This window comes from Marmota monax, unplaced genomic scaffold (genome assembly GCF_021218885.2).
Source record: "Marmota monax isolate L192 unplaced genomic scaffold, Marmota_monax_Labrador192_F-V1.1 WCK01_AAM20220418_F8-fsc00250, whole genome shotgun sequence".
Taxonomy (NCBI): Eukaryota; Metazoa; Chordata; class Mammalia; order Rodentia; family Sciuridae; genus Marmota; species Marmota monax.
This window is the reverse complement of record NW_026693876.1, coordinates 1,229,091-1,240,532: the sequence shown is the minus strand read 5'-3', so window position 1 is coordinate 1,240,532 and position 11,442 is coordinate 1,229,091. Positions and strand designations below refer to the sequence as shown.

The following is an 11,442-nucleotide window of genomic DNA, read 5'->3' as shown; positions in this document are numbered from 1 at the left end:
GATGGTTGCTCAGAAATGAGATATTCACCAGATTACAAATAAAAGCATTTTTTTTTTTGTACCAGTGATTGAAGTCAGGGGCACTTTATCACTGAGCTATATCCCCGACCCTTTTTATTTTTAATTTTAAGACAGGGGCTCACTAAGTTACTGAGGGTCTCGCTAAATTGCTAAAGCTACCCTTGAACTTGCAGTCCTCCTGCCTCAACCTCAAACCAGAGCCTGTTTGCACATGCATTTTCCAAGACTAGGTGATTTGAGCAATGCATAAAGGATCAATGACGAACGTTGATGTGTGAGTCCTATTGATCGTGTGCACTGACTGTTCATGCTTCCAGAACCTCCCTCCTGTTGTTCAGGGGTTGTGGCAATGATATTTTAGAAATTTGTTTACCTGATTTGTAAAAAATCAGGTCTCCCTGAGTACAGAGTTTTATTTTTTCCCTTTGTCTTCTGAGACAGATTCATAGGAAACTCTTGTTGCACATGCTAAATAGGGAAGGGAGAGCTGTAGATTTGATGAAATCAGGTAATCCTAGAATCATTTCTTTCATGTCTAGAATTCATTGTTTGGTTTTAAATAGCACATATACTTCTTAACCTCATTACTTTGGAGCAGTATTAGAAATGAATCTATATTACTTGGGCACACACTGGCATAAAGCAACACAGGTATTTTTGAAGCCTGCAGGATCACAGGGGATGAAAATGAGAAATTTCACTGTGAATATTGCTATAATTGTTTTATCCATGTAGACAAGTGAGTTCTGTGATACTTGCTCACAATGTTATCTTCTGAAAGTTGTATTCTATATAATACATATTCTATATATTTTATATATGTATATTAATGTACATATATTTATTCTAAATATATATATACAGTCATATAACACATAATACATAATTATTATATTAATATATCACATAATTCTATATGAGTACATTAATATGAGTAAGTTAAATAATAACATATAAAGTAATAAAATACCTAGGGTCCTGCTTCTGCCATCAATTTGCTGTATGACCAATGTGGGCTGGGAGCAGGGAGACCCCTAACTATTCCTGTTTACTTGGGACTGAGGGGTTCCGAGGCATGTGGGTGTTGTAAGACCAAGATGAGTTCTTCACTTGAGCTCAGGGGAGTAGCTGTGAACAGGGGCCAGATGAATTTTCCTGGTGACCCGGGCCAGTAGATATTGTAGAAGTATACTAAGTAAAATATTGGACCAAGGAAAGGGTCAGAGCAGAGTCAAGGAGAGAGATCGAAGTTAACAGCCAACTCAAAGTTTTAGACAGGGACGGGTGCCTTGCATTGAGCCAAATGAAATCAGAACCAGCCAGACCCATTCTGGGTAGTAGTGGGAGTGGTTCTCCAGGATTTCTGAAGTCAGTGCCATTTCCCAGGCACTTACAGAGGCAGCAGAGGAAATTGTACTTTCCTTCAGAGGATTGGGTTGTTTCCATCCTATACAAGAGAAAAAGTAAACATTACATTGGAATAATAAATTTTAGTTTCTTATTTTTTGTTTTTTAAAAAGCACTGAGTACTTTATCTCATGAGTCTGTAGGAGAATTGTATGGTATTACATAACACCCTGAAACGCTTCTCTAAAGGTTACCTTCCCATGGGTGAGGGTGGTCTGAGAGGTGGTAGTGGTCTGTGAGTTTACTTATTCTTTCTCCAGGTCAAGACAGGTCCAAAGTCCTTTCTGGATCTAAATGGCTTGGGTTCTTGTCCAGCCCCAATGGGGTAGGCTTGCCTTTCTTTACCTGCGGGCAGGAGAGATGCTGCTCTGAACTCTTGGCCTTTTCACTTAATGTCCTATGTATATGAACTAATTCAAAATTTGTAAAGTAAGTATATTTGAATACAGAGAGAATCTAGAAAGGAAAAAAAAATGATACACCCAGGACTGAATCCATGAGCTGCCTGCTGAGACATTCTATATGATGGAGGAGCAAGGGTCCCAAGTTAGCTCTGTGCCCAGAGAGAAATACAGTCTTTTACCGAGTCTGTGTTCACAAGATAAGAACAAGCCAGTGATGGAAGAAGAGCGCCGTGCTTCTTTGCACAGAGGTAGGAAGGCAGTGTTTCTAGTGGATCTTTATAAGGAGAAGGCCTTGCAATGCAGTGAGCAATGTTCTCAGTGATACCTGGAAAGGGATTTCGTAGATGTGCTTCGCATACTCTTCATCAATTACAGGCTGATGACCTAATTCCACAGCTCCATTCAACAAAAATTTCTCCCTTGAATTCTTTACAGAACAAAATAAGATATGAATACATATATTTTAAAACAAAAATGAATGAAAGTCATCAAGAGGTGGAAAGAACTAAATGAGGTAGTCTAGGTATGAAGAGCTCTATTGGCCTGGAACAAACTAAAGACAGATTTAGTACATGCAGCAGAATGTCTAGATTTTTCCATTTTTTTTTCAGGCAATTCTTCATAATGCTATTGCCCACACAAGTTTTTGAAGTTCTCAAAGAATTAGTCTGATGGGATTCTGCCTGACATAACTCCTGGAATCCACTCTGATAAGTGGTTGATTATGTCCAGAATCCACCAGATGAAATTCCTCTTGTTAATGTTGGAAATCTAAACATGGATGCCACCTGAGAGGGGCCATCCTGCCTGTCCTTGGGGCTTGGCCAAGAAATGGCTGTGGCAGTGCCCACACTTTTCCTTACCATTCTGATTCTGCTAGTGCCTGGATGGATGGAAGGGCCCCAGAATTCTTAATCTGTAGAACAATGTGGCAAGAATTCAAGTATGTTTTTTTTTAAAAAAAGTTAATCTCTCTCTCTCTCTCTTAAATCAGGGCTCAGATGTATCTTTTGGCTTCATTTTGACACTGATCTCAAAATCACCTCAGAATGGGGCCTAGGATCTCTGTTAACTAACTCCCTGAATTCTACTTGAGCTGCTAAGTAAATGTTAGCAACCCTGAGCAGCTTGGCCAATGTGTTCTCTTATCTCTTTATTTTGTATCATCTTTTCTCCACTTTTCTTTCTTCTCTCCCTCTCTGCCTACCTTTCCACCATTCATACCTAAGTTCACAGGTTTTCTAGGAATTTTGTTTTGTTTTGTACTAGGGATTGTACCCAGGGGTGTTTTACTGAGCCACATTCCCAACCCTTTTTATTTTTTTTTTTTAAATTTTGAGACAGGGTCTCACAGAGTTGCTCAGGGCCTTCCTAAGTTGCTGAAGCTGGCCTTGAACTTGGAATCCCTGTGCTTCAGGCTCCTGAGTCGCTGGGATTACAGGCATATGCCACAGTGCCCGGCAGCTTTCTAGGAGTTTTTAAATAAAACTCTGCAAATGAAACTCTCCATATAATCATTTTGCTCCTTTTCAACCTACCTGGTGACCTGAAGCTCTACTCTCTTATTAAACAGTTTCCACTACCTTGATTACATTGTCAAACCTCTATTTTTGCACATTTTTAAAAATAAACACACAATCACAAATATGATTGCTTATTTAATTTATGTCAGTCAAATTATTCTGATTCCAACCAGTCTGAAGAAATCCCTAAATTAATAGTGGTATTGAGCAGGATGGGGGATGTTCTGTCATTGTGTCCTGTCCTTGACAGGTTGACAGATTTCAGGAGACTGAGACAACATGGAAGTTACATGCTCTGGTTAATGATTTTTTTTTCTTGATATGGTTATGGCATTGTACACAATCTCCCATTGACTTTTCCAAAGTTTCTGTAATCTGTGAAAACTCATATCTTCTTATTGCTGGGGGAAGATAAAACAAAAAACCCCTTGATATTTGGAAGATATTTTTATCTTGAAAGGTTCCCAGAAATAGCAATCCTTTGACTCTTATGGGCTCTAAGGCATTTCTTTACCATAGATTTTTTCAGTAACTATTTTAAATTGATACTTTGTATATATTGTGTCTAGATTTTAGACATACTTTTAGGAGGGGTTGGGATCAAATTTCTGGTGTTCTGTGGATACCCCTGAAGCTGAACTTTTCCATATTAGAGAATTAGTATTTGGCATCTACTTCTGAATTAATAAAGCTGAAATGTCACTTTACATTTAGGTAATATTTTTTTCAGTTCTCTGACATTTCTAATTTATCTTTTTTTTTAAAATTGTGTCTTGGGGTAGTCATTTGTTTTGGATCTTAAATATCAAATTTTTAGCATTTGTCCTTCAGAGACTATGTCACGGGGTTGAGCTCTACCATGTGAAAATTTATCACCTGCACTGCTTCAAGCTTGTTCTATAAACATAGGTATTTAGTACCTGACTGTGCATAAGAATGTTTTGAAGTGTTTCAGCAACCAAACAGATCCGGTAATGAGGAAGATGTTTCAATGATTTGCTTGTGGTTATGGTTGTCAAGGAAACCGTTTCCTTATATAGTGTTTGACAATAGCCATTTTTCTGTTGTTGTTGTTGTTGTTTAATGCTATAAAAACAAAGTTGTTTTAGAACCATGAAGAAGAAAGCTACAATGAAATGAGTCAGAAGCCAATGGGAAGTCATAAGACTACCTTAGATGCAAAATTCTATATATCAATTGATATGATATTTTATAATTTGGAAGTAAAACTCAAGAAGGATAAGATGTGGAAAAATATGCAGAACAGTGACAGGGGAGAATGTCCTTGTTGAAGCAAATCCAAGGTCTCAGGATGTTCTTAAAATGTACTGTGTGCATTTTTAGGGAATTGTTTAATTAGACATAGACAGCCTGGTCTCTGCCATGTACAAGTTCAAGGGATGGAATCTTAGATGTGATAACTGCTGAAAGTTGTAGGGCTATGGAAATGGAAAGCTTATTTTCTGGGTTTGACATATGATAGGTTTTACTTTAAACAAAAGGGGTAAGTTGTGGTTCATGATGATGCTAAACCTCCTTAGGGAGAAAATAACCTAAAATGTTATTGATAATGAATAGTCCTTTTTTTTCCCCAGCACTTTCTTAAAGTATATGCATTTAGAAAAGATCCCTACAGGGGACAGATGACATTGGTTTGGTCCTGTAGCTTTTGATTCTAAGATTTTGGGTTCCATTCACTAAATATGAAACATAAAGTGGTAATATATGAAAGATGTGGATGAAGCTGAACTGTAAGGTGAATGATTCTACAGAGAAAAGGAGTAAGTTGATCCTATCCAAAGTCATCAAGCTATGAAAAAGGAATATATGATTTGAGAGATGTATGATTTTAAGTATTGATAATTCTAAGAAAGTCCAATTGGAAGAGATAGTTTATAGACAGATTCTAACATCTGGAAGAAAATTGTTTCTTCCTTGATTGAGCAATTTCTTTCCCCCACTTTATAAATTATTAGACTAATAATTTATATAAACCAAAAATCGTATTGATGCCTTTCTCCTCCTTTATTTTTGATGTGGACATGTAACTGGGTCATAGCATCTGACATAGTAAAATGTTCCCATTTGTTTTTCTTGAGCAGTTGCCTCAAAGGAAATAATGTTCGGTTGGTTTATGATGATCTAGGATAGAGCCAGTTTACTACTACCTGCAGCTTCACATTTAAGTATCTTTTATTTCTAAAAGACTTAAATATGTATCTCTTCCTAATATCTCTTGCACAAATTATTCTGTCAATATTTTAATAGAATAGGAAAAGCAAAACAGAATTCCTATATTTAAGGGCAGGATGGCTGACCTCAGGAGAGAGAAAGCTGTAAAAAGGGAAGTGGATAATGAATTGGACTGGAGAACCAGGCAGGGTGGAATAGAGTGGATCCTGGGGCCTTCCCCAGGGCTTCACAGGGAGAGGATTAGTGCCTCCTCTCTGGCTGCCCTTCAGCCCTGGCAGCCATAATTTTCGGATTTCTTATCTTCTCTTTTCTCTCCGGACTTTCATTTTCCCACTAGTCAATCCCAAAAGCAAGAAAATAACCCAAATGATGAAAAGTTTGGAAATTATATGAACATCAGTTAGAAGGAAAGGGGGGATATGCATTTGAAAGACTGTCACACAGGAGAGGAATTTAACCTATTTTCTGTGACTTTCCATAGACAGCACTGGGACCGGTGGCAGAATATCATCACAGATATTCAAGTCCTCAGAGTTGCTAAAAGTGGACCAGGCTGCTTTAAGGTGTAGAGCACTCGCTGTTGATGGGAATGTACTTAGAATGTACTTAGCTTGTTACCCATCCTGTCTTGTACTCTGTGTTCCATTTTTCTTTGGGACCTTGAGGGTTTTCACTGCATTAGTCATCTCCTCTCTCTCCACTGGTGTTTCCTCCATTCTGTGTCTTTATTTAACCCAGGCTCTCCTCCTCCTCACCTCTTTAGCGTCCATTCACTTCATCTAAGTGAGAAACAGGCACCAAGGGTGGTGCCACACTGCCTCTTGAGCCCATCCTCTTTCTTTCCCACTGCCATTCTCCCATCATTCCCTTGAGATGTGAGCTGCAGGAGGGCATAAACTGTCATTTAAAAAAATCAACCCAGTGAGCCAACAAAATATAAGGGTACTCAGTAAATGCATACCAACAAATATATGACTGTCAACAATTTTGAGAAGCCATTTTTGCCTTGAGTGCGGAACTGGTCTACTTAGTCAATAAACATTTTTTTTAGATCTCCATTTAGAGCACTATGGCTATATCGATGAATGAGACATAGTAATTTCCCCCAAAATCTCACAGTATAGGTGGGAAGAAAATACACAAATGAACTTTGCTCAGGCAATGTTATGAGAGAGATGCCTGATCAACTTAGAGTTCCAGAATATTAGATTCCTACATCTGGTGATTCCTACCGAGACCCAGGGAAGAGCTCAGCCAGATGTTCCAGGGCTAACAGTGTGGCTGAAGGTACACAGGATGCCCATATCTGACCAGGTTAGCCAAGCTAGGTCAGAATGAAATCCATAATTTTGGTTTTGACTACCAGTCCTTGCTGGATTCTTATGTTGGCATTTTGCCTTTTTTGGTCTCTTGTGTCTTTCCACATCAAACCATTCACACTGGTTCACAGTCAAGCTGGTTGCTTCTTAGAATCAGGGTGCACATACACAGCCACATGCAGCATAATGGAGTCTCAGTCAAGGATGGACACCCAGGACCGTGGTCCCATGAAATTAGAGTGGTTGCAGCCATTGTTATCTGTGCAAATGCACTCTAGGATGCTCACACAATAATGAAATCCCCTAACGACACATTTCTCAGAACATAGCTCCATTATTATGTGAAACATGATTATAGTTGCAGAGCTTTTGATTTTTCAGTCTGCAATTGTTTAAAGCGCAGACTTCCTGCTCGGCTTTACAAATACAGCTATTTTATGATTATTTTCATTATTTGTTTTCCTAGTTCCAATTTTATGAATCCAAGCAGATGTGTGAAATGTTAGAGATGAGGACGTTATACACTCTGTTAACCAGTTTACTGGAAATGCTTATAAATGCCTATTTCTTCCTTCACCAAATGTTCTAGTCAGTGTTTACTCGGCAGCTTCAATAAGAACTGGTTTATAGACCACACAGAACTTAAGAAGAGAGAAGTAAAATATGTTCTTGGCCGAGTGTGACCAGGAAGACTTACCCCCATTACTGTGATGCCCCCTTCTTCTTCTGGTTATTTTCTGTTTCCAACTACTAAATGTCCCTGAGTTATAGATCCCCTGAAACAAAATGTGATTTTGTTATTCTAACTTTCTCAATCTCCTCCTATGCATTATTGATAAAGAAAATTAGAAAATTGATTCAAAGCAAAGATACATGAGAGACAGTATATATGCAGAAGAGTCAGGGGAGACGATCAGAAGAAGGGGTAAAGGAATGAGTACAGCAATAAAGCTCTTCTTCTCTATTTGTAACCCTAGGTTTTATTTCTCATTCATTTTTACCTTAGGTTTTCTTTCATTTACTTTAATTGTTCTGACACTTAGAATGCCAGACATCGAAATGAGCTTTGTCTCATGATCCCTGACGACCAGCTCTGAGATCTACATGATGGATTCAATCCCATGTATACACTAGCACCTGGGATACACCCAGGCCATGTGATGTTGTCATATCACATTACAGGTAAGTGAGGCACAGGTAAAGTCTAAAATCTGTGGGTAAATCATAAAATGTACCCTCAGGTTATTTTCCAAAAGCACTGGACTTCTTTTTTTTTAAATCCCTATTCTGATTTTATAATCTAGCTAGTTATTCATTCACCAAAAACGTGTTATTTGCTAGTGCTGCAAAGCTGATTTACCTTATCAAATTTTTCCATTGCTGCCTTGTAATGATCTGGAGAGATGTGTGTTCTATGAGAAAACAAACTGACAAAAATATGTTTTTAAACTCTCCAATTCATTAAAAAGTTCCAATTAGTCTTATTAGGCATTTGTAGTATATATTGAGTCCCTGTTTCAGGGCTTGCATGTTTGTTGAATTGGTTCTCAATTTCTAACTCTTGAAATTTTCCATGCAAGTGACTCTATTCTATTTGGTGTGTCTCCTTAATATCTTCCTTTTCAGTTGGAATTAAAGAATCAGATTATACTATCATTTATTGTTCACCTTCTGTATACCAAATTCAGCATCTCTGGTGGCTTCCTATATTCATATGAACAAAGAACCCTTGAGAAAATATCTCACTGAATCCTTGTGTTCATGGAAGGAAGAGGTCCAAAACACTCAGAGCTCTTGGGATCAAGATCACACAGATTTTCCCTCAGTATTTCATTCCAGAGTTGGATAATAAGGAGTTGTATGTAATAGGACCAACTCCAGATTTATTAAGAAAAAAAATTTTTTACATGGATAATCTCTCAAACTGTAAAATGAAAATTAGACAGAACATTTAAGTCAAGCATGAACTAATCATCTTTCTAAACTAATCCAACATACTCTGCCAACTCTTGATTATGTGGGAGTTGCTGATCTGTTTTTCAGATTCTCTGGAGGTCTCCTAAGGTTGTGTTCTGTCCTTATATTCAGATATCTATACTTAAATGCAAAGCCTGATTCCAAATTCTGCTTCCAAAAGTCGGGTAGGAAAGAAATCCTGAATCCTGAATCCTTGATATAAGGCAATTCTTCCTTGGATCAGATTCAGTGGTAACTAAACTGCCTGAGACTGAAAATCTTTCTGAAAGTATCACTTTCCTTTGGCCTGAAAAATCCCTTCTAGAAGATTCAACATGAAAACCGTTGTCTCCAGAAGACCATTATTGAAACAGTCAAGGCAAGGCTGGGTCTTTATGTAGTATACATTGAGTCCCTGGTTCAGGGCTTGCATGTTTGTTGAATGGGTGAATACTTCTTGGGGGAGAAGAGGGTGTTGAATTAGTGTATCTAATTAGTCAATGTGAATAGACATCCCAACAAGAGAGCATCTGACTTGAAGAAGACGTTTATGCTAGACAAACAGTAATGAGATTGAAAGAATTGTGCTGCCCAACTGACCACAGGTCCTGAGAACCCCAGCAGAAATGCTGAATCGGGACCTTCAGAGAGTTGAGCCCAGGGTGAGGAATCTCCCCTCTCCAAACCCTACAGGAAATTTAGAGACATAATCATGGCTGAAATTATTACAACAAAAGAAAGTTTCCTAGAACAGTCCTAACCTTCGAACTTTCTGGACAAGTGGAGAGACAGTGGTTGCTTACTTAAAATCTGCTTGATTGCATGCATGAATGAATGAATCAAGGACTAGGTAGATGCTGAGTCCTCAGTTATCATTACAGCCCTGCTGTCCCTAGTACATCCAAGCCTGACCCTCTTTACCAGCACTACCAGCTCTTTAGCCATAATCTGCAGGATAAAGTAGAAGTCAGGAGAAGCAATAAAGGAAGAACAGAAGATGACCACTTGAAATTGCATCTTGGGATGTCTTGAGTTATATCTGGTCTCCCCCTGCTCCTCCAAAAGAGACAGATGGATATCCTATCTCTTCTAGCCAGCTTATGGCATGTGCATGATAGAAAATAATTTATGGCTTCTTTCCAGGCTCAGCCCCAGAGTCCAGAAGCTGACATTAAAATGGTGCATGTGACAGAAATGTGGCCTTGCAGGACCTCAGAAAGAGTTCCAGATGAGGTCAGCTGTCCTTCATAAATCAAAAGTTGGCCATAGCTCATTCCTTGATTTGGAACAGTTCTGGCCTTCCACCATTGTGGCACAATGGTGAGTTCCTGGATAAGGTTTAGCTTGAAACTTGGTGCACTCTTATTATTGTGATCTCAGACTGTAAAACGAAATGTCTCAGAGGCTAAATCAACCTCATCATTTGCAGTACTGAATTTAGAATGTCTTTGTTTGCTCTTTATTTTTGGATTGCTTCCCTCCGCCTTCCAGTGCAAATGTGTGGCTCAAGGAATTGTGTCTTTATGCATCCAGCTGCAATCCCAACTATATGCCAGGGCGAGGGACAGTCTTAAAGGAAGAACTGTGACAGGAAAAAACTCAAGATATGTGCCCTTTAGTTAAGTTCTGTGGCAAGTACCCTGCAGGACAGAAATTGAATGTAAGAGGCATTATTATCTCCACTGCATAGATAAGAAATATGTTGATAAATTTGGCTAAATTTACATATGCACTCATGTACGGGGAGTGTGGGAAATGGAAGGTGGCGGGTAGAGAGTGGAGGGAAAGGCACAGGAGACAGTGTGATCTTGATCATAAAACATGGGAACAGAAGATGTCAAAAGGAATGAGAAGAGGGCTTCACGAGTGTCTAGTTCTTTGCGATACTCTATCCACCAAGGTCTGAGTTATAAATTCCTTGAAATTTTGATCAGTTATCTGCATACTCATTGCTGGTTCAAAGTCAATTTTCTAAGTAGCATAGTTTCACAAGCCCAGTGGGGGAAATCATTCTTTGGGCAGAGCTGGCTAAGGTTCTACTGGCAGATTAAACACCCTGGGAGTTGGATCCAATCTGGGAACCAGACATTCTCCACTGCTGGAATTAGGTAAATGTGAGCCAGACAGGGCAGAGTTATTTCCTGCCCCAGCCCTTCCCTCTGATATGCTCAAGCAAGCAAGCTTCATGCACCTTCCAGGAAGCATGTGAACCATTCCTCCTTGGCTTGGCATTGTTCTATGCTTCTTACTTCTTACCAGCAGCAAATTGTACCCTGAGTTATTTCACTTCACATGATGCAGTCAGAAAAATATTTCGACAAATATTCCTTCAATACTCTGTATGCTCAGCTATAGATTTTTTTTAAGTGGCTGAAAGTACTTGAAATATTAATACGATTTTTATTCTTTTTTCCCATATACCCTGAACATTAAAAATACTTCAAAGTAGTTGCATTTCTTAAACAACTGGAGTAGGATTTATACTCATTAAATAAACTTTAGCCATTAAGCAGAATTTGGCGCTATTAAAATTCATAGAACACCATTGATTTAGACGATTTGCACCCAACAGACCAAACCAATATGGAGTCATTTGTGTGAAGTAAAATTAATTAGGAG

At 38.6% G+C, this 11,442-nt stretch overlaps 1 long non-coding RNA gene across 1 annotated transcript; it reads right to left on the bottom strand.

Moving 5' to 3' along the window:
* Positions 1-516: 516 nt before the first annotated feature.
* On the bottom strand, positions 517-7,966 carry LOC124105510 (uncharacterized). The gene is made up of 3 exons (XR_006855756.2): positions 7,869-7,966; positions 7,565-7,643; positions 517-1,468 (listed from the first exon to the last, which is right to left on the bottom strand). It is a non-coding gene; the product is annotated as an uncharacterized LOC124105510 (long non-coding RNA).
* Positions 7,967-11,442: the final 3,476 nt, after the last annotated feature.